This window comes from Astatotilapia calliptera, chromosome 9 (assembly GCF_900246225.1).
Source record: "Astatotilapia calliptera chromosome 9, fAstCal1.2, whole genome shotgun sequence".
Classification (NCBI taxonomy): Eukaryota; Metazoa; Chordata; class Actinopteri; order Cichliformes; family Cichlidae; genus Astatotilapia; species Astatotilapia calliptera.
The window spans coordinates 2,842,811-2,869,758 of NC_039310.1; positions in this window are offsets into that span (position 1 = coordinate 2,842,811).

Consider the following 26,948-nt stretch of genomic DNA (forward strand, 5'->3'; position numbering starts at 1 on the left):
TGCATGAACACGCTTTTCAGCATCTCTTTATTGACCACTGTTCACACACGGTTGCTGTACGCACACAGCCGGCTGTAGCTCTTCAGCCCGACACAGACCAACACAACAGCAGAGAGAGCACAGATTTTAAGGTGATGAGGTGTGATTGCGGGTGCCGGTCAGGTGCGTCCGCCTCCCCTGCAGCGGCGCTGCAGACCACGCCCCGCCACACACATTAACCAGGTAAAATACATATTTCGGCAGAATTTTGCAAATATCTATTTTTTTTTAGCAGCATAGTGCTTTTTTTCAATTATTTTTAAAAAGTCAGGTCAAGGCTCCAAAAGCCCAAAGGCGATATAAGGGTGGCGGCTCACAACAGTTTTTGTTTGCTGGATCACTTTAGTTCAGCTGGGTGTCTTTCCTTTTGTTATATTTCTTTAAGAGTTCAAAATGTGTTATTTACATGAATAAAATGTAATTTTCTCTTTAGCACTTCATGGATTTCATAAGCAACACACCTTAGTTGCTCTGTGGATTCTTTTAAAAAGCAGTTAAAAACTTTTCTTTTCAAACAAGCCTTTTGTTGATCTACGTATTTTATAATCTTTCCATTCTTTACATTTGATCTTTTACATTGTGTATAATGTCTATTGATTGTATTGTTTATTTTAATATTTGTGTACAGCGCTTTGTGACTGCCTGTCTGTGAAAAGCACTTAATAAATAAACTTTACTTACTTACTTTAGTTGTTCACACAAAGCATAAAGGTGAAAAAATATATATATATACAGTGTTATCTTCATTTGAGATTTCAAAAAGTATTTGCGGCTCCCAGTGTTTTCTTTTGCGTGGAAACCGGGTCCAAGTGGCTCTTTGGGTGTTAAAGGTTGCAGACCCCTGGCCTAGGGGAATCATGTATAATGTAAACAGAATTGGTCCTAGCACTGAACCTTGTGGAACTCCATAATTGACCTTAATAAAGCATTACTGTGTTTTATTCTACTTGGATCCATTTGTGTTAAGACGGGTTACTTGCTTGGGCCCATAGACCTTATATGCAAGCCAAACAGATGAAAAAATGTTGTTACTCATGACTGAAATGTGCTATTCAAGTTCCAGGAAGGAGTCAGCCTCACTACTTTCCTGGAGAAAGCTGAGACCAGGCAGCCCTTCCTTCTCCGCATTGGTGAGCAAAAGAAGAACATTCAGTGGTTCTTCATCGTTGTAGACCAGAAAGCTATCCCATGTCATCCTCCAACTTCAGTGGCTGCTTTTGATGGGCTATTCAAAGCACACTTTGTCTTCAGCCTCTCATATGATGAAGCTCTTTCCAGTTTTTACACCTTCATTCAAATCACAATCTACAACATTGATGTTGGAAACACAAAAGAAAGACCTTGAGTCAAGGAACTGAGAGCCCGTCTGCTGCGAGACCATTAAAATGCCCACAAGGTCCACACGCTTGTAGGAGGGTTTAAAAAAACTGTTTGACAATGTCCAAATGCTTTGTTTGAAAAACATACCACAAAAATTGTTCAGCCCTTGTCAACATTTAAAATGTCATCATGGTTTATATCCAAACAAAAATCTGCGTTTAAAATGTGGAGAGCAGGGATGTTTTTCGTCTTTTTGTACTTACAGTGGCTTTAGAAAACATCTCCATAATGCACATAGTCGTTGTCAAAATAAACATGTAGGGATGGAACAGGAAGTTGTCCAACAAACACATTCTCAAGGAGACTTTTTTAGTGATCAACCATCTACTTCTGCATCTATATCACAGGTTCCCACTGTTATTTCACAGGACTCGCTTGTTGGAATGTGTGGATCTACTGTTGCTCACTTCTGGTCTTACTGAAAGTGCTGTTCAAACAATAATTTGTTCTGTTGAGGAAGTTGTCAGTCATGTTCAGAGTCAAGCAAGAGAAGCAGTACTCCAAACATTTTTCCCTGATAGTAAGGAATCAGACATTTACAAAAGAGTTGAGCACAATTTAAACCAATTAGATAACCCCTTTTCAAAATGTAACACTGAGAAAAAAAGACAGAAATATTATGATGAAAAATGGGAAATTGTTGAGCCTAAATAATTTGTACTTGGTGTAAGATTGGATACACGTAGACATAGAACTACAGGTATTTGTCAGAGACAAATACATGTATGTGCCCATTTTAGGTACGATAAATTTAATTTTCAAAAATAAAGAAATTAGATAATGCTTCTTGCATGAGAAACAAACACAAGCTGGGTTATACAAAGACATTAACAATGGATTATATTTCCAAAACCATCCTCTGTTTTCACAACAGCAACATGCTCTACAGATTATACTGTATTACGATGATTTTGAAACTGCCAACCCATTACATTCGAAGAAAGGGATCCACAAACTGGGCTGTATGTATTTCACTATAAAAAAAAAACTCCCACCAAAGGTTAACTCTGTGCTGATGAATGTACATCTAGCTGCTCTTTTCTACACAGAAGACTTAAAGAAATATGGTTTTGAAGAAATACTAAAGCCTTTGATGGATGACTTGAACATTTTAGAAACTATAGGTGTAGTGGAGATATTGAAGATAGGCACGGCTGTGGCACTGACTCAGTCTTTGAGCACTACGGTCACCCCGGTGTGTCGGCCAGAACACCACTTAAGGCCAAATTGTCCCAGAGTGCGAAAGAAGGAGGGAGCTTGAGGTTCCGTTTGAGGCACTTTATTGTCACCACTTAATTTCTGGGGTTGTAAACACAGCGGGTGTACATAACTGTGTGTCTGGGTGTGTGTGTGTGTGGTTTCCTACAAAGGAAATAAACAAGGGAAATAACAATAAATAAAGAGAATAGACAAGTCAAATACTCAAATATAAACATAATACAACATAGTTAACATAATCAAATATAAAGATCAGAAAAATATAGTACACTTCAAACTGCTCACACCATGCAACTAAATAGCATTAGTGCGAGGTTAAGCAACCGTCAGTACACAGGAACTACTTCCGATAGTTATACAAAATAAAAGCGTCCCCATTATAATCCGCTATAATGCTCTTATTGTGAAGGGCAAGCGGGACGCCATACTTCCGGTCGAACTACGTTCGCTATTTTCTTAATTGTTCGCTACAAACTCCGCTACTTCAAAGTAAACAATCACAAGCATCACATACAACATACAGAGAAGGTCTGATAACACAGGAACGACATTATGGACATACGAGTGACCGTACATGCGTCATATGCTAACAACATAAGTTAGCATATGAAATGAGGGTGAACTCATGCGTTGCATGCGTGGCCTACCGCTCCAACTATGGACTGCATTAGCTCCTAAATGGTAACGTACTACAGTACTAACACAAACAAAGGCAGAATATAACACAGGTCACTACTTACTTGTCATTTACGCACACCTAACATGCCCCAGGAATCAGTGCACCCCCTCCAGACCAACACTGCCCATCCGCCATTAAACTGCCCACCTTACTAACCGGATGATGTCACTAGAAGGTGGGCTGGCCCAAACAGACAGAAGACCGAACATTACATGAACCTATATAAACTTATAAACACCAGTAAAACTATTTTATGAACTTTGGGGCCTTTTATACAATAGGAATCCTGCTTCCCTTTACTGAAGAGCCAGTGTTTGGTTCTGTTGTTCAAGTTACATGAGACAATCTTGCTTTAAATGGCTTACTAGGTTGTGTTGAATCGTTTAGTACAACACACTGGTGTAGGTTTTGTTTAGTAAACAAGGAAGAAATTCAATCTGTGTTTAATGAAGACAGTTCTGACCTTGTTCTGTGCTCCAGAGGACTTCATATTGAACACTGTAATGCATTAAGTGTAGACCCTGCTCTCTCTTCCGTCTATGGAGTTAAAAGATCTTGTGTGCTCAGTTCATTGGAATATTTTCCAGCACTGACAATTATGCAGTTGATGTAATGCATGATTTATTGGAAGGAGTTGTGCAGTATGAGCTCAAACTTTTTTTTGTAAATGGCCTGTATTTGTACTAGTCCCTAAGGACCCCAATGCGCTTTACACTACATTCAGTCATTCACCCATTCACACACACATTCACACACTGGCGATGGCAAGCTACATTGTAGCCACAGCCACCCTGAGGCGCACTGACAGAGGCAAGGCTGCCAAACACTGGCGCCACCGGGCCCTCTGAGCACCACCAGGAGGCAACGGGTGAAGTGTCTTGCCCAAGGACACAACGACCGAGACTGTCCGAGCCGGGGCTAGAACCGGCAACCTTCTGATTACAAGGCGAACTCCCAACTCTTGAGCCACGATCGCAAATACATGATCAAAAATGGCTACATCTCCATTAGCATGTTACTTGACAGGATACAGATTTTTAATTGTGGTTTTGTAGAGTTAAAAATAAACCAAGTGGGTTAAAAATAGATGATAACAGCAAACACTTAGGTTTAAATGCCCTTCAGTCATTATGTATCCTACACAATACTCCACTCATTTTTGGAGACATAGTTGAGCGGGACAATAGCTACTGGAATTGTTGGAATTGTGTTGTCCCCAGTCCTTACTGATGGCATGATATGTTACTTGAAACATCTGATCTGTGATCACGATAACATGTTTAAAAACTTGTTCCCTGGTAGAAAATTAATTTGTAAACACCAATGATTCACTATCCAAGGTGTATTAAGAAAATTGGCCCTCTTATCAGTGGCGTGTCTAGAAAATCTTTGTTGGGGGGGCCAGGTAGGGGCACAGATTTGGAGAAGGGTGGCAGATGTAATTGGCAGATAATGTTTAAAAAAGATTCTACCAACCGTTAACCATAATTCAATAACCCTGTAAACCTAATAACCAAATGCACTTTTAACTCTTATTAGAATGAGATTTTGACCACTACGGTGCAAAGTTTTTAGATACTGCGTTGATAAAGTACAAGAGATACAATCAGTGCTTTGTCAGTGTTTACTCAGCATTCAAGGACAGCAATATTTGCATAGTATTTTTACTGACATATAGTGCACATATGTTTTGGGCAAAAACATTTTTGAATATTAAAATACGAACATTTGTAACAAACAATTGACAAATTAGCCAGTTCCAATGTAAAACTTAATCTGCCTGTTAAAAAAAGAAGATAATCTTCTCACAGACTGGTGTTTGATTTTGAAACAGGAAAAAAGTGGGGAAACAACTGAAAAGACTAACATTTGAATAAAACCTGAAAGCAAGTAAATACTTTCTCTGCTGCCTTATAGTAAACTTTGGTAATATTGATAAAGAACAGCACTGGCTGATGATGAAATACAGTCAGCTGGCATGGTGACACTGCCAGTATTAACCTGCAGGGCTGGACTGGGACAGAAAATCGGGCATTTTGACTAGAGACCGGCCCACCAGGTATTAAAGCCATAAAGACTTTGAATGAAAACAAATGCTGTTGTGACAGTCCCATATGGAAAAGAAATAGTAAAAACTTATATGACTTAACTCATGAAAGTGGCCACTTTCATGAGTTAAGTCATATAAGGCTTACATGATTTACTCATGAAAGTGGCCACTTTCCCATTACTTTCATATATTGTTTTAGTAAGTATCCAAAACATACAAGATTCATTATATAATCTTTCAAGGGATCTTATATCTGTTTTTACTCTTGTATGCTTTTCATACAAGTTTGACACAAGACAGATACAAACTTTATAAAATTTATATATATCTTTTCCATATGTACACTGTCTTGTTGGTATATGTATGATTTCTATACATTTTACGTCAGATAAAAACTTTGGTTGTAAGATTTAGATAATTATTTAATAAAAGCGAGATATTTTAAATGAGAATAAGAAAGAAAAGTATTTCTTTGTGCCCCCCTCTCCCTGTTAATGCCTACCTGGCCCTCCTGGCAAAACTTTGCTAGATCCGCCCCTGCACAGTTACCAGCTGTCAGCTACTTAGAAAAGGATCCTGGTGTTATTTGTCTCTCAGAAACAGTTCATAACTTCAACTCATTCATGTCACCTAAAAGGTAAACCTGTTTCTCCATCACCTGTTCAGCTCTGATGATCCAGTAAGGACATCTCCTGGTTTCATCTTCATGTTTCCCTCTCACCACATATCCAAACCGACATCAAGACCAGCAGCTTTACAGCTGTGGTTCCAGCAAACATCAGCTGATACTAGAAATTAATATTAAATAAATTCTAACAGCTGATCAAGCTTAAACGTGCTGCTGTTGTTTAGCACGACATCTGCTGGTTTCCTCTTTCTGGCGCAAAGTGGGCGATAAACAAACAAGAGAGAAAAGCCGATCAGCTGATCATTGATCAGTTTCATGATTGAAATAGCAACAGGAGAGGCAGGGGAGAGAATGAGAGAAGAAGAGGCAGCTGTGCAGCGTAAAGACAGAATAACTCCAGCTTTGTGTCTTTTTCCATTCTAGCTAAAATCCGGGACAAACTGCGTCTCTTCTCAGCTCAATACGAAACGTGTAATATTTTCTCTGAATGAGGGACCATTCCATTTTTTTAAGGAGCCGTGGCAACTCTACTAACTAAACGTATGAATAAAATAAAGTTCACTATCAGTAACATCATAGCACCCACCCAGCTGTATAAAAACTCCGTCAAGCTGGCTAGAACGCAGTACGAGTTATTGCAACTGACAGTAAAAAGTCAGCACAACGAAAATAAACTCCACCTGAACTTGGTTTATATCTGACCCAGATAGAATGCAGGTCATAACTTCTTACCTGAAGTTCAGTTCACCTGACACTCGGACCGGTGGCTGCCTCGGGGCTCTCCTCCTGCCTCCCCTTCCCTCATCCACCTGCTGGCCTCTGTGGAAGCCCCGCCATAGCCACCACCAAACAACTGAGTTATTTTTACACATTGACCTGCATCTGGCCAATCCACCACCTCTCATTGTTCATGCCATTACAAAAATAAATAAAAAATAAGTCACCGGGCATATGCCCGGTATGCCCAATGGCCAGTCCAGCTATGTTAACCTGCAACCAAATCTGCAGCTCCATACAGCAATGTTACGACTTAGATGATATCTTATAACTCATAACTCTTATGTTAGCTGCCCTCAGTAGCATACTGTCTGAAATATTCGATGGCTGCAATAATTCTTTAAGTGTTATTTTTTCCTTGGTATTCTAATTTCACCGAAGTTTACTAAACTCAACAAACTTAATATTACTTACCGGGACATTTATTCTGTCCTCATTTTCTTTCACCGAAAAATTGTTTCCTGCAGTGCCGTCTTTCGTGCTTGGCTCTCCTACCTTTGCTAACGCGCATAGCGCAGAAGCCGATGCTGCATTCACTTACACTCTGAGATCTGAGCTTCACCGTGAAAACATAATCGGACATTTGATATTTGATTGAATTTTATTGTTTTGCCTTTGGGGTGCCACCTGGGGTGGCCAGTCTGGTTGGGGGGTGGCCTGTGCCCCCCCAGGCCACCCCGTTGGACACGCCACTGCCTCTTATCCACACAATTTCTTTTAAAAAGGCCGTCAAAAATTTTAAAAACCTTACAAAATCTCTAGTAAAGCAACATCAGGTTCAACTGGCCTTTTACTATGAAAACTATTGTAATAAAAGGTTTTGGTCCTTTAAAATTAAAAAGAGTTAATAGCATTGAAGGTGGACATTTATTGTGCGAGTCATTAAATGCAGATTCATGTGTAAATGTTTCAACTACAAATTGGGTTAGAAATTATGGCACTGAATACCAGGTTGGCTTGTTTTTATGCACTGGAATTGCCAGTGATCTACCAGTCTTTAAGATAATTTGCTATATCATAATACATGAACAACATGCATTCATAATAGGCTGTACTGTCAACACCTTATACTTTGATGAACAGTATCATGGATACTGTATTGAACAAAAGAGTAATGAGCATGCTGTTATTTGCATTGACCAGCTCACCTATGTCAGACCCTTTGATAAGCAATATTCTAATGAAAGTGGGAACATATACATTATTCCATATTGTTACATGTTTTAGAAAATGTTTTGAAATTGTGGTACATATAAAAAGAAATGTTTTTCAGAAAAACATTGGGTCTTTTTAATATTTTTTCCCAAGGAATTTCTAAAAGATCAGAACAGTAAAATTTACACCTTTAAGAATTAATTAGAAGATGACTCTTATGTAGTTAAAATAAAATACTCTGTGAGACTTCATATATACACTCTCAACACTTAGTTAGTGTTAATGAGTGTTAAATTATCAACTACAGACAGGTTTGATATTTAACACTAAATCAGAGTTAATGTACTTTCCAGTTAAATTAACACTCACTGGTGTGGACCTATGTAGACACTTTAATAGTGTTGAAAATCAAATCTGACAGTGTTAATTTGGGCATGCTGTGTAATTATATATGTAAGTAATCGCCGGTGTTGTAAATAAAACGTTCTGTTTGCACAGTACAGAGTCAGCAAACATGACACCAGATTTTTAAGATTTTTATATTCCCAGTTCATGAGGACAGTCTTCTTAGTAATGCATAAGGGAGTGAGACCCATGTGGACTGTATTCATCTCTGTAGTGACTACGTTCACACTGCAGGCAAAGCGCATCAAATCCGATTTTTTTGACCCTATCCGATCATGGTATGACAGCGTGAACGGCACAAATCCGATATTTTCAAATCCGATCTGGGTCACTTTCGTATGTGGTACTGAATCCGATACATATCTGATGTTTTAGAAAGCGACTGCCGTTTGAATGGTCATGTCGCATTAAATCCGTCTTTTACGTCACTGACACAAGACAGATGCCAGTTATTAGCGCCGGAGAAGACATCATGAACGTTTCCTGGCCATCCATGTCAGAGAAACTGTTGGGAAGACAGCGCTGGAGAAATGTGAATATTTTATTTATACTGTATAATCTACAGATTTTGACAGAAATCTGCAACTATCCTTTGAAGCACCGCTCCTCTCCAAAACGGCAATAAGGATCATTGTTAGGCCATATGTAAATAACAAAATAACTTTATAACTAAAGTCAGAAACAAGTCTTTACATTAAGGGCCATTAGTCAAACAATACCGTTTGGTCTGGGTCTAAACAGAGCGCGTTGTGTGTGACGTCTTCTTTTGCGCATGCGGGCCGCTTTGAGGGTTCACACTAGAGTGCGTTTGCTGTCACATTTTATTTGTAGTGTGAACAAGCAGACAAAAAAAAATCGGATTTGATCAAAAAATCGGAATTGAGCATTAAGACCTGCAGTGTAAACGTAGCCTAAGTCACCCAACAAGCAAACTGAAGTGGAGGCTGGAATGTTACATTTCAGACACTTTGATGTGTCTTCACATATCCAACATCAAAACCTCTGAACTGGTGGACAGAACCAAAGAGTGTGGATGTGATTGTCAGGTGTATTGCCTTGACAGTTTAAGCAGTTGTTAGACGACGTGAAACCCATCGTCAACATCTGTTGACCTGTATAGTGCATTATATGTAGTAGAGTGCACTAATCAATTTAAAGGTTTTTAAACATATTTAAGACCAGACGTTGTGGTCCAAGCTGATTGATTAATCTGCCTCCCAATTTGCAATAGGAAAGGATGTTGATTCATCTATTTTGGTGTTCTGTATATTTTAGGCAGTAATTTGGGGGTTTCAGATTGAGGAATTGCACCTCATTTGGTGGTGTTTGCAATGTGACTTAATTAAGCTTACATTTCTTTTTTTACTATAGATTTAATTTTTTGTTATTCTGAAAATCTGTTCTTGATAGTCCCATACTGTATAACTAATCTCTCAAATGGAATAAAGTCTGTTCCTTCAAATATATGTTCCAGGTATTTAATCCCTTTACAACTCCAGTCTCCAGTCTTTATTTTTGTGGAATAAATGACATTTCAAGTATTGTAATCTTTACAGGGAAAGACAGCTTGTTAAATATTGTGAGGATTAGGGGATCGGGTTTTTATGAAGTTAAAATTCAAATTAATCTGTGGTTGTACTGAAGAAATTGTGGCGGTCAACAGTGGAACTAACAGTTCTAGATTGCTACTTTGGCATGATTCTGGCTATGTTTAGCACAGGTGACTGAACCACGTTGTCCTTGTCACAGTGGGATTGCTCAGTGATGAGTTTGAGGCTTTTTGGAAGACAGTCTGAAGGCTGCCTCGTGAGAGCATGTATGGGGCTAGCCAGAAAACGTCCAGCCTGTGAGAAGCTTCATTGATCTCTGTATTGCTCTTCATGGCCATCCCCCTCATCCATTCTTCCATGAATTGAGCAGATCCTCTCATTCCTCACCACTTTCATTGTTCCAGCCCAAGGGTATCATCTGTCTGAATGCCACTTGGCACCACCCAACATGATTTGTAGCTGGGCAAACATTTAGCTAAATCAGTCCAAATCTAGGATAACATCCTGCTGTTGCAATGTTTGGGTGCTTGTAAGTAGGTATGGCTCTGGAGAAAACAGATCCTGTTGGCCAAATATTTCCTCAAACTAAGGAGAACAGAGCCAAGGGTCACTACAAAAACCTGATGAAAGGCAGCTCAACAAAGGCAACACAGGTCAAGAGTATTAGATTTCACTTGGTACTGTTCTTTTTGCACATCAGGTTTTGTCTAAAAACCTTCAATTAGGCAGGATAAACACCCTACTGCATGCAGAGAAAAACACAGAAAATACAATATTGTGCTATTAGTAGGTATCACTGCAGAGATTTATAAGATGATACACTTAATAATAGGGCTGGGTATCGTCACTGATTTCTAGAATCGATTCGATTCCAATTCACAAGGTCCTGAATCGATTCGATCCACGATTCGATTCAATTCGATTTGAATCTGGGAAATTTTGCCTCAGACAGTCAGAAATATTATAATTCTGATCAGTACATTTACATATTTTTGTATCTATAGAAAGGAAGCTGACACTTTCCAGACTTTATCAAAGGTGTGAGCATCACAGCAGATGTCTTTGTGTCAAAGTAGCTGAAGATAAAACATGAAGGTGATTTTCCTGGCCTGGGATTTTATAAAAATATTCTGTAGTACATCAAAAATAAAAGAAAACCAGTAAGCAACTTATGACATTACCTCTGAAGTTACAGCGGTTTTATTAGAGACACGGCTAAGCGTTTGGCATTTTGTATAATTTTAAAAAGTTAAAATTTGTTCAGAAGCCTATTGAACGGCAGAAATTATGTTTTCTTTTCGGAAGTAAGTAAAAGGAAAAAAAAACATCGGCGACAGCGCTGTAAGTAACGGTAGTCTTGTGCGTAACAAGCAAGCGAATAATGCAGAAAACAGATTTCGGGAATAGACGGGAAACTGTTCTTGAAGTACAGAGAGAGAGAGAGAGAGAGAGAGCTGTGCATGAAGTGTGATTTTATTGTGGTGGAAGCAAAACAGCAAAAGTAAGAGGGAGTCCATGACGATGTTTATGTGAAGCTTAGTTTGGATCTTCTTTTTCTGCTGGTTCGGTCAATATTGTTTAGAGAGAGATAAAACTAACAGCTTTAGAATCAGTGCAAAAAGGGCGTAAACACAAAGCACGGAACGTCGAAACATCGGAATCAGCGAGCTGTCGGGTGAGAAAGGCGACTGATCTCACTGATTCTGATCCGCGGGTCCGGGCTTTGTGTGTACGTCTTTGTGCAGAAGCCGTGTACCTGCTCTCATTTACTGTTTTAAATGTTTGGTGGTTGTCAAAATTTTGTGACGTTTCACCTGAGATTGTGGAATTTTGGGCAAAATACATTTATATAAAAAAATCGATTCAGGATATTAATGAATTGATATCACGTTATCCAAGCCAGAATCGATTTTAATCGATGAATCAATTATTAAAACCCACCCCTACTTAATAATATTATTAATGTTTTTATAAAACCAAATGTTGATTTTTTTTTAAGTAACCTGAAAATGTATTGTTATACTGATATATACTTATATATGATATCGAATATGTTATAGAATGTACTTGCATCATAAGTTTTTTTAAAAATCCACTTTTTACATACAGTGCCAATTCCCCCCAAAACTGAAGGAAAATGGAAGGCTAGAAAAGAAGCAGCTGGAGCAACAGTTTGGTTCACCATTTTGTAAAAAACTGTCAACAAATTGTCAGTGCAGAGTTCAAAAGCCTTTATCTTTGATGGCGTGGAGTTCTGTTAGTGCATATGAAATTTGGCAAGCATTGCACATCTGGAAAATCATGTGACACACTGTAATGTGTGGGCACATTATGTGATTTAATTTTTGTATATTGTATAAGCTTTTAGGTGTAGTTTTGTTAAGGAAGGGTCTTAATCTTGTGATTTTTGTTGGAGATCCAACATGTGGTGTGATCCCTAGTTACGCCACAAGGGGGCACATCCGCCCTAGTGAGATGGTTTAGTGTGACGCTACTGCTCGTCTTCAGATCTGGCAGAAGCGAGAGAGGAAACACACTACCTGTCGTCCATCTCATGATTTATCTGTTTTTTTCAGGTTAGTAAGTAATAAGGCCACACATGTGGTCCACATAATTTACATGCCAAATAAGGGTAAAACCCGACCAGCAGTTTGTTTTGCTGAGATCTGTATTCGTCTGTTTTGCTCATTGAAAGGTGTTACGATCGAGAGTAGGAGCTAGCTTAGCTCGCCACATCCTGGAGTAGCTGTCAGCTTTGTTGTTTTCTAAACTTAAGGCACCCTCTTGTAACAAAAGTACACCACGACTCCTGTATATTTGAGTTAATGTGTTCGCAGAGACAGTTTGATGTGTTGTCATTGTTATTGTCTAAAGTTAGTGTAATAACCTACAATAATTCTGATCGCTCTGCAATGTTGATGTGGAGATTTCCACTATACAGATACGCCATTAGCATATGGTACAGTACTGGAATGTTTGCTTTATCAAACTATGTGTGAAAAAAGTGTGATTTATAGCTCTTAGTAACAAACAACAGAGATGACAGTTTAGATTTTTGTTTATAATATTTTAGTTTGTTCTGGGCTTTGGGAATGTGAGACGGAGATGGGAAGAAGTTTTTGCAACCTGTTGTGAACGCATGAATGTGTTTAAATAAAGATCTGGCAGAAGCGAGAGAGGAAACACACTACCTGTCGTCCATCTCATGATTTATCTGTTTTTTTCAGAACCAGACATAATCTGTCAGCCGCCCTCTTGCTTGGGGTGTGTTACAATCACCATCAAACCCAAGATGTACACTGTATTACCAAAAGTCAAAACTCAACCATCCAAATCATTGAATTCATCTGTTCCAATCATTTTCATGACCACTGGTGTAGAAACATGATGGCTGAAGGAGGATTTCTATAAATGACTGTGCCTTATTATTATCCAGTCAGTTTGCCAGGATGTGTGGTTAATTGGCTTCTCCAGTTTCTTCCATGCTTATGAAGATTACAGTTGTCTTCATGTTGCTTTAGTAAGGGGCTTGTGGTAGCAGGGTTGAAGAAGATGATGTGATGGCTTCAGTGTATAGCATGAGCCAAAATAAACATTAGTGCAATTGTTATCCATATATGTCACGATCTGGTTACAGGGACTCAAACGCAGAGCGGTTAGGTGTCTCCAAGGTGTAGTTTATTTACAGTGTGTTAAAGACTAGTAGTTAAACATATGCCATTTTATGACCAGTAGTCAATGTAGTAAATTAGCTTAACAGCTGTAGGCCATATATTATCCTTTAGTTCTAATGGTGTGCTATGTATGTAGTTTAGTCTCTATTATACTCTTGAATAAAAGAAACATAATCATTTGTAGTTCATTAGACAAAGTGTACATTACTCTGTATCCTTGATCAGCTGTGAATGTCTGACACTGTTTTCTTGAGATGTTTTATTGCTGAATCATGTGAAGAAGGCTGTAAGAGGGAGACTAGGTGTCTCGGCAGAAGAGATAAAACCACATTCTTCACCCCCTTCCAATTTCACACAGAAAGACAGGGAGGCAAGGTCAGGAGCCAGGCTCGCTAAGAATTAGAAAAACATGTGAAGATGCAGCTTTTATGACAAAGAGGGGGGCTGTGACTAGCTATAAAAGTCTGTGAAAGGCTTACCTGGATGCCTGCGGTGGAAGTCCCGGAGCATGGCCCTAAGCCAAACACCATTACAAAAAGAAGGTAGAAGAACACTTCTCCAACTCCAACCCCCGACGCATGTGGCAAGGACTCCAGACCATTACAGACTACAGGACCACCAAACCCTCCCCCGCATCCTCTGATGTCTCCTTCCTCAACGAGCTCAACAACTTTTATGCTCATTTTGAGCGAGGGAACCCCACAACCACAACCAAAGCAGACGTGACGCCAGACCACCAACCTCTGACTCTCTCCCCCACCGATGTAGGAGCGGTGCTGAGCAGGATCAATGTCCACAAGGCTGCAGGTCCTGATGGCATCCCCGGGCGTGTTCTCAGAGCGTGTTCTGGGGAGCTTGCAGGAGTGCTCACAGACATATTCAATCTGTCCTTGGCCCACGCTGTGGTACCGGCCTGCTTCAAATCCACCTCCATCGTCCCGATACCCAAAAACTCCAACCCATCTTGCCTCAATGACTACCGCCCAGTAGCACTCACCCCCATCATCACTAAGTGCTTAGAGCAGCTGGTCCTAGCACACTTCAAATCCTGTCTCCCCCCCACCCTGGACCCCCACCAATTCGCATACCGCCAGAACAGGAGCACAGAGGATGCAGTCTCCATCGCACTGCACTCTGTCCTCTCACACCTGGACAACAACAACACCTACGCCAGAATGCTGTTTATAGACTTCAGTTCAGCATTCAATACAATCCACCCCTCACAACTCATCAGGAAACTGACAGACCTGGGCATCAGTTCCCTCATCTGCAAATGGTTACTGGACTTCCTGACCAACCGCCCCCAACATGTCCGGCTGGATAACCGCTGCTCATCTACAATCACGATGAACACCGGTGTACCACAAGGCTGTGTGATGAGCCCTTTCCTCTACTCCCTCTTCACCCATGACTGCAGACCTGCTGATGGTTCCAACACCATCATTAAGTTTGCAGATGACACCACGGTGATTGGCCTCATCAGTGACAACGATGAGGCTGCCTACAGGGAGGAGGTGGATCGTCTGGCTGAGTGGTGCGACACAAACAACCTGCTGCTTAACACCGAGAAGACCAAGGAGCTCATCGTGGACTACAGGAGGAATGCTGACCCACATCCACCCATCCACATTAAGGGGACGGCTGTGGAGCGTGTGAGCAGCTTCAAGTTCCTGGGAGTCCACATCTCCAAGGATCTCACCTGGACGACCAAATCCTCCAAGCTGGTCAAGAAGGCTCACCAGCGCCTCTTCTTCTTGAGGACTCTGAGGAAGAACCACCTGTCCTCAGACATCCTGGTGAACTTCTATCGCTGCACCATCGAGAGCATCCTGACCAACTGTATAACAGTCTGGTACGGGAACTGCTCTGCCTCGGACCGGAAGGCGTTGCAGAGGGTCGTGAAAACTGCCCAGCGCATCGCCGGAGCACCACTTCCTGCCATAAAAGACATCTACAGGAAGCGGTGTCTGAAAAGGGCTGGGAAAATCATCAGAGACCCCAGTCACCCATCACATGGACTCTTCACCCTCCTGCCCTCTGGGAGGCGCTACAGGAGCCTCCGGACTAAGACCACCAGGTACCGGAACAGCTTCTATCCCACAGCTGTCAGACTCCTGAACTCTGCCTCCTGACATCTGACCCACGTTAACTCATGGACTGAACATACACACACACACACAATGGACAACTGTACCCTCAAACACACAATAATAACATGGAGTGAACCACCACTCACAACCACTAGCACTTTATATAGCCTCTGTAGAAATTATCCACACCCTCACTTACCTTAACTGCACTACTGTATAGCCCTGTGTAAACAATCATTCTGTACATACGATAATTTTTAACCCTACAACTGTTTACAACTTGCATAGTTCCCATTTCTGTATAGCTGTATATCTCAGATTCCTGTAAAGTTATTTATTTCATATTCTGTATAGTTTTTTATATTTATATCCTGTCCATATCCTGTACATAGCTTGTACTCACTACAGCCTGTACATACTTATAGTTATAGAATATTCACAACATACTTCATACCGTGTACATTATAACATAATAGACCCATTTCTGTAATATACTTAGATATCTATATTATTGCTAATATATATTGTAATATATCTATATCACTAAGCACTTCTGGATGGATGCAAACTGCATTTCGTTGCCCTGTACCTGTGCATGTGCAATGACAATAAAGTTGAATTCTATTCTATTCTATCCAGGACAGCAGCTCGAGGCACCCAGGAGCGTTCCTCTATCCCGTAGCCCTCCCAGTCAACCAGGTACTGAAAACCCCGACCCCGGCGCCGGGAGTCCATGATGCGGGTGATATTGTAGACCAGCTGACCATCCACGAGCCGGGGGGGCGGCGGCGCCCTGGAGGGAGGGCACAACGGGCTGGAGAGCACCGGCTTGACCTGAGACACACGGAAGACATTGTGAATGCGCATGTTGTGCGGCAGCTTGAGGCGGACAGACACAGGGTTCACAATGGCTTCAACGGGAAAGGGGCCAATAAACTGAGGGGACAGCTTCTTCGACTCAGTCCGTAGCGGCACAAAACGGGTAGCCAGCCATACCTGTTGACCGATGGTGTACTCGGGGGCCGGTGTCCGGCGACGGTCAGCGAGGGTCTTGTTCCGCTCCTTAGTACGGAGTAGGGCAGCCCGAGTCGCCCGCCAGGCACGACGGCACCCGCGGAGGTGAGCCTGTACTGAAGGAACGGAGTGCTCACCTTCGATGGCCGGGCGCAAAGGCGGTTGATAGCCCAGGGACACTTCGAAGGGAGACTTGCCCGTGGCGGAGGATGTGTGGCTGTTGTGGACGCATTCGATCCATGGAAGCTGTTCACTCCAGGTCGATTGGTTGTGCGAAGCGACACAGCGGAGGGCAGCTTCCAGCTCCTGGTTGGCCCACTCCGATTGCCCGTTACTCTGTGGATGGAAACCGGAAGACAGACTGACCTTGGCCCCCAGTGCGGAGCAGAACTCCCTCCAAACACGGGACGTGAATTGTGGCCCTCTATCCGAGACGATGTCCTCGGGGATCCCGTGAAGACGGAACACATGGGAGGTGAGGAGCCGGGCCGTCTCCAAGGCAGAGGGGAGCTTCGGGAGGGCGACGAAGTGTGCAGCTTTGGAGAAACGATCGATAACGGTAAGTATGGCGGTGTTACCAGCGGAGGGCGGCAGGCCCGTGACAAAGTCCAAAGAAACATGGGACCATGGTCGGGCTGGTGTAGGGAGAGGCTGCAGAAGACCCGGTGGAGGGCGGTTCGAAAGCTTACTCCAGGCGCAGGTCGAACAGGCTGCTACGTACTCCTTGGCGTCCCTAGCCATAGCGGGCCACCAGAAGTAGCGTCGGAGGAACGAGCAGGTGCGGAGGACCCCAGGATGGCATGAAAAGCGGGCGGTGTGAGCCCACTGGAGAACCTGAGAGCGGACGGCTGAAGGAACGAAGAGGCGACCAGGTGGGCCAGTTCCAGGATCCTGTTCAGTCTCCTGCACCTCTTGGATGAGCCTCTCGATCTCCCAGGAGATGGCTCCAATTACGCAGGCGGCCGGGAGGACAGGCTCAGGGTCCGAGTCCTCCCCAGTGATGGAGAATTGCCTGGACAGGGCGTCTGGCTTTACGTTCCGTGTTCCTGGCCTGTAGGTGATAGTGAAGTCAAAACGAGGGAAAAACAGCGCCCACCTGGCTTGCCGGGAATTGAGACGTCTAGCCGAGTGCAGGTACTCCAGATTTTTGTGATCCATCCAGACGATGAATGGTTGTGCTGCTCCCTCCAACCAATGTCTCCACTCCTCCAGGGCCAGCTTGACGGCCAGAAGCTCCCGGTCCCCGATGTCATAGTTACTCTCTGCTGGAGAGAGACTGCAAGAATAAAAGGCACACGGGTGCAGCTTACCGTCCGTCTGTTGAGACAGAACTGCCCCAACCCCGGAGTCCGACGCGTCCACCTCCACAACGAACTGCCGTGTACGGTCCAGTTGCCGGAGTGTGGGAGCAGTGGTGAACCTGTCCTTGAGCAGGGCGAAGGCTCGCTGAGCGGCAGAATCCCACTGGAAGGGAACTTTGGGAGAGGTGAGTTTAGTAAGAGGGAGAGTGATCCTGCTGAAATCGCGAATGAACCGTCTGTAAAAGTTGGTGAATCCCAAAAAACGTTGCCCTTGGCGGCAATCAGGAGGAGTAGGCCATTCCACCACAGCCCGCACTTTCTCCGGATCAGTCCGCAAGTCCCCCTTCTTGATAATATGGCCCAGAAAACTCACTGAAGTCACGTGGAAGTCGCACTTCTCCCCCTTCACAAAGAGCCGGTTCTCCAGAAGGCGTAGCAGGACCTGCCGGACAAGGACCTTGTGCTCCTCGAGTGTCTTAGAAAAGATCAGGATGTCATCTAAGTACACAAACACACAACGGTTAACAAAATCACGAAGGACATCATTAACCATCGCCTGAAACACTGCGAGGACGTTAGTCAGCCAAAACGGCATCACGAGATACTCAAAGTGGCCCCGATGCGTATTGAACGCGGTCTTCCACTCATCCCCCTCCCTGATGCGCACCAGGTGGTAAGCGTTGCGCAGATCCAGCTTGGTAAAGATGGTCATGCCCTGAAGCAGTTCAAAGGCCGAGGAAAGCAACGGCAAAGGGTACTCGTTTTTAACAGTGATCCGGTTAAGGCCCCGAAAGTCAATACACGGCTGCAGCGAATCATCCTTCTTATCCACGAAAAAGAACCCAGCCGCGACGAGGGAAGAGGAGGGGCGAAGCAGCCCCGCCGCCAGCGACTCCGCGATGTAGCGCTCCATAGCATCCCTCTCCGGCCGGGAGAGGCTGTACAGGCGGCTAGACGGCAGCGGAGCCCCAGGAAGAAGATCGATGGCACAATCGTTTAGGCGGTGCGGGGGAAGGGACCGCGCACGATCCTTACAAAAAACATCCCGCAGATCGTGATAAACCCGCGGAACCACCGAGAGGTCCGGGGCGCCCGACGGCGAGGCCGCGGGCAGGAGCGGAACGGGGGAAGCCGCAGCCCGGAGGCAGTTCATGTGGCAGGCCACACTCCAACCAAGTACGGCACCCTTCTCCCAGTCAATATGCGGGTTGTGGAGAACAAGCCAGGGGTGACCCAGGACCAGCGGAGTGAGAGGGGCCTTAAATGAAAAAAAAAAATCCTTTCCGTGTGGTTGCCCGAGAGAATTCAGAAACATGAGTGATGTCAAACAGGCGCTGACCTGATAGTGCGTGAACGCGGAGAGGGCGTGACAGAGGCTCCAAGGCGATGTTTAATTTGGCGGCGAGTGAGGTGTCAATAAAGTTCTGCTCGGCCCCAGAATCAATGAGAACGGAGAGAGAGTGAGAAACAGTCCGAACACGTAGTTTAGCCGGCAAGAGAAGTCTGGGGAGAGGGCTTTCACTCGACAGATCGCCCACCAGCACCCTCTCGATCACTGGTGAGCGCGCCCTTTTGCCAGCGTTGGGCAGGAGGAGACAGAGTGTCCTTTGCGGCTGCAATAAACGCACTCACCGGAGGCAAGGCGGCACTGGCGCTCCGCGGGCGACAGCCGTGAGCGCCCAAGCTGCATGGGTTCTTCCCCATCCCCGGTGTCGGCGTCACACGACCCATGGGCAGCAGTAGAGGTCCCACAAAAATCCAGCGGGGCATGCCCCGAACGCCCGCGCGCGCTCAGATGTGCGCGCACCTGGTTGTCCACCCGCATACACAAAGCCAAAAGCGCATCTAGGGAGGAAGGCAGTTCACGGAGCATCAGTTCATTCCTTATTTCCTCATTAACATTAGTGAGCAATGCACTTTTAAGGGCCTCTTCCCCCCATTTTGCCTGTTCAGCCAAGGTAGAAAAGTCAATAGAAAAATCAGCCATGCTGCGTTTACCTTGTTTAAGCGCAAGCAAGCGCTGGCCGGCGGTGGCAGTTGTGGCTTTCCTGTCAAACACACCTTTAAACTTAGTAAGAAAGTCAGAAAAGGTGATGTCCGGCTCCGCCTGAAGCGCAGCTTGAGCCCAGGTTAGAACACGGTCCTGGAGTAACTGGACAATATACAGTAAGCAATTTTCACACAATCAGTAGAAAAGGCTTGCAGTTGCTGGCGAAACTGAAGGGCACATTGAGTGAGGAAACCAGCACATTTATCAATCTCTCCCGTGAAAGCCTTGGAGTAGGGAGAAATCTGTCAACATGAACAGGTGAGGGAGCAGGTGGCGCGACACTTACTGCTGGAACTGGCGCCTCCGACGGAGGAGCGGCGACCAGTGGAGCGGCCGGTAGCGGTGTTAGCCGGGCCACGGCCTGTGTGAGGTTCGCGATCTCTGCTCGAAGGTGAAAAAACATCTGCTCGTGGCGTGCCAGCATCGCGGCCAAAGTGGCGAGGGTGGGAGTTGAGACCGCTGGGTCTGCTGAATCCATTTCCGTGGCTGGATGACTTTCAACTCCCGCCACAGATTTTCTATGGGGTTGAGGTCTGGAGACTGGCTAGGCCACTCCAGGACTTTCAAATGCTTCTTACGGAGCCACTCCTTTGTTGCCCGGGCGGTGTGTTTTGGATCATTGTCATGTTGGAAGACCCAGCCTCGTTTCATCTTCAAAGTTCTCACTGATGGAGGGAGGTTTTGGCTCAAAATCTCACGATACATGGCCCCATTCATTCTGTCCTTAACACGGATCAGTCATCCTGTCCCCTTGGCAGAAAAACAGCCCCATAGCATGATGTTTCCACCCCCATGCTTCACAGTAGGTATGGTGTTCTTGGGATGCAACTCAGTATTCTTCTTCCTCCAAACACGACGAGTTGAGTTTATACCAAAAAGTTCTACTTTGGTTTCATCTGACCACATGACATTCTCCCAATCCTCTGCTGTATCATCCATGTGCTCTCTGGCAAACTTCAGACGGGCCTGGACATGCACTGGCTTCAGCAGCGGAACACGTCTGGCACTGCGGGATTTGATTCCCTGCCGTTGTAGTGTGTTACTGATGGTGACCTTTGTTACTTTGGTCCCAGCTCTCTGCAGGTCATTCACCAGGTCCCCCCGTGTGGTTCTGGGATCTTTGCTCACCGTTCTCATGATCATTTTGACCCCACGGGATGAGATCTTGCGTGGAGCCCCAGATCGAGGGAGATTATCAGTGGTCTTGTATGTCTTCCATTTTCTGATGATTGCTCCCACAGTTGATTTTTTCACACCAAGCTGCTTGCCTATTGTAGATTCACTCTTCCCAGTCTGGTGCAGGTCTACAATACTTTTCCTGGTGTCCTTCGAAAGCTCTTTGGTCTTGGCCATGGCGGAGTTTGGAGTCTGACTGTTTGAGGCTGTGGACAGGTGTCTTTTATACAGATGATGAGTTCAAACAGGTGCCATTCATACAGGTAACGAGTGGGGGACAGAAAAGCTTCTTACAGAAGACGTTACAGGTCTGTGAGAGCCAGAGATTTTCCTTGTTTGAGGTGACCAAATACTTATTTTCCACCCTAATTTACGAATAAATTCTTTACAAATCCTACCATGTGGATTCATGGATTTTTTTTTCACATTCTGTCTCTCACAGTTGAAGTGTACCTCTGGTGCAAATTACTGACCTCTGTCATCATTTTAACTGGGGGAACTTGCACAATCAGTGGCTGACTAAATACTTTTTTGCCCCACTGTAAGTAATGTAAGTACAAAACAAACTTGTGGTAGGTCTAAACTTATTTTCAGAATAATTACATCTGAGACTTTGTTTCATTGTAAGATTATAACAGTGATGGCAATATAATTGTTTGTTGTTCAGCAGAACAGTGTCCAGTAGGTTGGCTGTTATACTTTGTTGTGTTTGAAAATAAAAGTTGGGAACTAACAAGGCTGTACAGTGTACTCAAAATGAGTAAGTTGCCCTAACTTGGTCATCTTACGTAAACTTGATCCAATTTTCTTGAGTTCTGGGAACAAATGAGCTAGTACAGAGTACTTAAAATAAATAAGTTGTCCTAATTTTGTCATTTTTAGCTAAGCTTTACTCATTTTTTTTGAGGCAACGAGTTTCCTCAATTTTTTTAAGTTCAGGGAACTAATTAGATTTTACAGTGCAGTAACTTAAGTAATAAAAAGAAGAATCAGTGAATGTTTATTTCACATTGTTATTATTATTATTGTGCCTTGTTCTAAATATACATGTTATTGTTGTTATTGTTGTTGCCCTCCACCACAAAAAGTCCAGGGAGGTAGCCAATCAGGCCAGCTGTTTGCATTGATTACACTGTAAAATCTAATTAGTTCCCAGAACTCAAAAAAATTGTTAAAAATTGAGTTCAGCCTATTTAATATTTTTAATTAAACACAATATTACATTTTACAGTGTAGAGCTATTGTCCTGTTAGCTGTCCTTGAGTCTGTTTGTCTGGCACCTCAGCAGCCTGAACCTCCGGTCAGACGGCAGCAGCTTAAACACCCGGTGTCCTGGATGTGTACAGTCCCGTAGGATGCTGTGTGCCCTCTTGAGACAGTGCATGCTGTACAGGTCCTTCAGGGAGGGAAGAGGATATCCAATGATTTTTTGGGCCATATTGATGACCCTCTGAAGTGCCTTTCTGTGTGCTGTGGTGCAGCTGGAGAACCACACACTGATGCAGTATGTCAGCACACTTTCAATGGAGCAGCGGTAGAAGACAGTCAGCAGCTCCTTCTTCAGGTCCATTTTTCTTTTCTCAGAAAGTGGAGACGCTGTTAGGCGTTCTTTAAAACCGCAAAGGTGTTTGAGCTCCATTGGAGGTCTGTGTCCATGTGCAGAACTTGCAGGAACTTGAAACTGGACACCCTTTCCACACACTCCCGCGTTGATGCTGACAGGTTGCAGCTCAGACTTCCTCCAGCTCTTTTTTCTTTGTGGTATTGAGGTACAGGTTGTTGTCTACACATCAGTCTGACAGCCTCTGAACCTCAGCTCTGTATGCTGTCTCGTCTCCACCAGAGATGAGCCCCACCACGGTGGTATCATCTGCAAACTTAATGACTGCGTTGTCTGGGTGGGAACTAACACAGTCATGTGTGTACAGAGTGTACAGTAGGGGACTCAGTACACAGCGCTGTGGAGATCCGGTGTTAAGGGTGAGGTGGCAGCAGGTAGTAGAAGGAAGTCCGATATTCAGCAGTTTAACTATTAGTCTGTCCGGGAGTATCGTTTTGAAAGCAAAGTCAACAAAGAGCAGCCTGGGATAACGCCCCTGTTGTTCCAGGTGAGAGATGGTGGTGTGGACTGTTGTAACAATGGCATCTTTATTTGATCCGTGAGATCTGTATGTGAACTGGAGTGGGTCGAGTGTGGGTGGCAGGCAGGACATGATGTGACGTCGGACCAGTTTCTCAAAGCACTTCATTATAACAGGTGTTAGAGCAACTGGTCGGTAGTTGTTGAAATGGCCTATTCAAAGTCCTGACCTGAATCTGATTCAGGAAAGAACTTAAAAAAGCAGTTCATGCTTGAAAACCCTCTAATGTTTCTTTTTTTTTTTTTTTTTTTGCCTGTCCCGTTTGGCTCTTTTGCCATCAGAATTGTTGTCTAAAGGCAAAGAAAGATGCCCAACAGATTTACTTTACCAAACTGACCATCCCAGCCTTGCCGTAATGGTCCATTTGATTCACGTTTTATTGTTTATTTTATTTTCACTTACTGAATACGGGACAGACTTGACTGGGGGAAAAAAGGGGAGAAAGAAAGAGGGAAAGAGAAGAGGGATGGGGGAGAAGGGCAAAAAACATAAACCAACAGAACGGGCAGAGAAAAAAAATGCATATATCATTCACCTGGATCACCTGCTGAGAAAGAAAAAAGAAAACAAGCAGAAGAGAACAAGAGTAATAGAATAAACAACATCACAATGATATATGGGAATATGACAGTAAATACTACATATTAAACATTATTGTGCAGCACATAAGATCAACAGAACACAGTGTGCTTTGAGGTAGGAGCCAAAAAGGGTGTAGTTTGTGGGTGTGAGCACCCGTGTGTACACCTGTGAGCATGGACGCGCTTGTTTTTTTAAAAGGTTCCTTCATGTAATGATCTGCTAGAGGGTGTGGGGGGGCCACAGCCCCGTCCTCCAGGGCATGAAGCAGGTATGGAGGAGATCAAAACTCCAGACATCCAGAGGCCCCCAGAACACAAGAGACCAAGGAAGACCAACAGAGGGGCAGCCGCGCCACTGTCCCAGAAAGAGCTGAGGAGAGTCCCAGATGAGGGGTCACTCAGCAGCCGCGGAGCAGAAGCCAGGGGGAGTTGCAGTGACGCGCCCGTGAGCTCCGCCGGCAGCCAGCCGTGCCTGAGTGACCGAGCCCCAGGCCGAGAGGCCGGTGGCACCCCACCTCCGAAGTGGCCCGAGCGAGCCACAGGCTCCAGGCCCCGATAACTGGCCGCCAAGGAGTGAGCCGGTGTGTACCTGGACGCCCATCCCCGGACACAAAGAACCACCAACACACCGACACCTGAGGGAGTCCGCCACCGGCAGGGGAAGTGGTGGTGGGTGGAGATAGGCCTCCAAACCTTGGAGGGCCTGAGGTGTCCCCAGAGAGGTGGCGTCTGATACCCAACCTGACATATAGACACAGACATACAGGCACACACAGACACAAACATCCATTCCCACCCTCATGCTCTCATATGCACTCACTCCACACTCAACCAACGTGGAGACAGACATAAAGAGACGCTGTACACACAATCACACTCCCCAAGCGTACTCTACGAACCGGGTCTAGGTACCCTTGCCCCTGGAGGGGGGAACTGCACCCAGACCCAGGTGGTGTTACCCTTTTCCCTGCGGTGGGGGGAGGCAGACCGCCCCGACTCCGCAGCAGCAGGGAGGCCCCACACTCCAGACCGCAGTCGGACGGCCAACTCCTCCTAGCCCCCCCGCTCCAGCAGGCCGCAGAGAACGGGGGTGAGAGAAGACTCCAAACCTCCCTCCACCCGCTCATTGTAGTGTTGATGCATGTGTGTTCTAAGGTGCATTTAAAACCCAGGAGGGCATGGAGCTACCTGACAGAGAGCAGCAGGTAAGCGCATGGTCCCTCCTGCTAGCCCTCAATGTCTACGTGTATTTAAAATTGAGAGGTGGGCAACGACGCCAGGGTTGGGGTGTACACCCTGATGGTACTTTGGACTCCGTGTATCGTGCCCACCCCCAAGATCCTATATGTATGTGTAATGAGAGTGTGAGTAATGTGAATGTCTAAGTTGTGGGATAAAATTGAGGCAGAGGCAGCCAGAAGGGGACAGAGGGGGGGGGGGGGGGGGGGGGTAGCCTTCTCTGTACCCTCTAATGTTTCTGAATTACACTTCATGAGTGGGCCAGAGTTTCTCGACAGTGCTGTAAAAGACTTGTTGCCAGTTACTACAAACAGTTGATTGCAGTTGTTGCTGCTAAGGGTGGCCCAACCAGTTCTAAGATTTAGGGGGCAATCACTTTTTCACACAGGGCCATATAAGCCCTTTCCCCCCCTTAATAATAAAAACCTTGATTGTTTACTTCTGTCATCTTTGTTTAATGCTTAAATTTGTTTGATTATCCAAAACATTTAAATATGACAGCAAATAAAAATAAGAAATCAGGAACAGGGCAAACACTTTTCCACACCACTGTATGTCCAGGTTTTAGAGCAATGCATTCTATTTTACTGACATTTTCCATGTACTGCAAGATTTGTGGAACAGAGTTATTTTAATAATGCCAGTCTGCAAGTTTTCTGTTGTATAGCATTCCTTTACATATTTTACAAACATTTTCAGAAGGACCAAATCCATAATTTTTAACTGGGTACACCTATATTCAAAAGCAGGGTTAAAAATTTACTGTTGCCTTACCCTGACTACATGTCACCACCTTCCCTGATTTCGAGCCATATATATATATATTTTTATCCTTTTATTTGTATGTTGACATCAAATGCAGAATGCCCTTGTATCTCACATTTGATTGGTATATTTTTAAAGTGATATGATAGCTACAATTCAGACACTATTAAGGCGATGCTACATATACTATTGTGAAACAGTTGAAATGGGAACATTCCTGGTGACTAATTTCTTAGTCAACTAAACCAGGTAAAAAACAGACTAACCGACAAGGCTAAACAGACTAACAAATATTCCGTAGCTAAATATAGCTATAGTAATATAGCTATAATATAGTTACAGTCATGAGTAGTGCAGCATCTGACAGAAAAATATGCCTTTCCACAATTTTATCACAGCTTAGAAAGACTTGACCTTTAGCCTCAAGTTGACTGAACTTGTGAGTGATGAAGAATGGCACAAGTGTGTTCTCACTTGCATCGTTGGTGCCTCTGTGAGGCAGAATAAAACAAACATTCTCCAATTTCAGTACTTGAAACCTTCAACCTTCTCACGTAACATTTGGAAAGAAAGCAAATAAGCTTTATTTTCATACTGCGTGTCAGGTTTCAGTTAACGGACTCAGGCGCAGACCGGGACTCCTTACAGGATTTACAGATTTTATTTACACAACGACACCAGGTGATGCTATTTACAAAGTGCTGGAGGGAGGGGAGGGGGGTCCAGGGTTCCGGGGTATGTGAGGGAAAAGACGGGAATCTGACGTCCTCCAAAGGCTCTCTCTCTTCACTCCCCACACTGGGGAAACACCATCCACTCACTCGTCCACGGGATGACAGGCAGGCAGGGAAAGGTCCGGGATAGATCTGTACACAGAGATAATAGTTAGAGGCGAACAGACGGAACGAACTCACAGATCCTTATTTGCAATCTACTGAGCGACTGACGCTGATAACTCAACGATCCAGCGACGAGTGACACAGTGCTGCTGTCTTAAATCGGCCTTGTGATTATCCCGATCGGCAGCAGGTGCGTG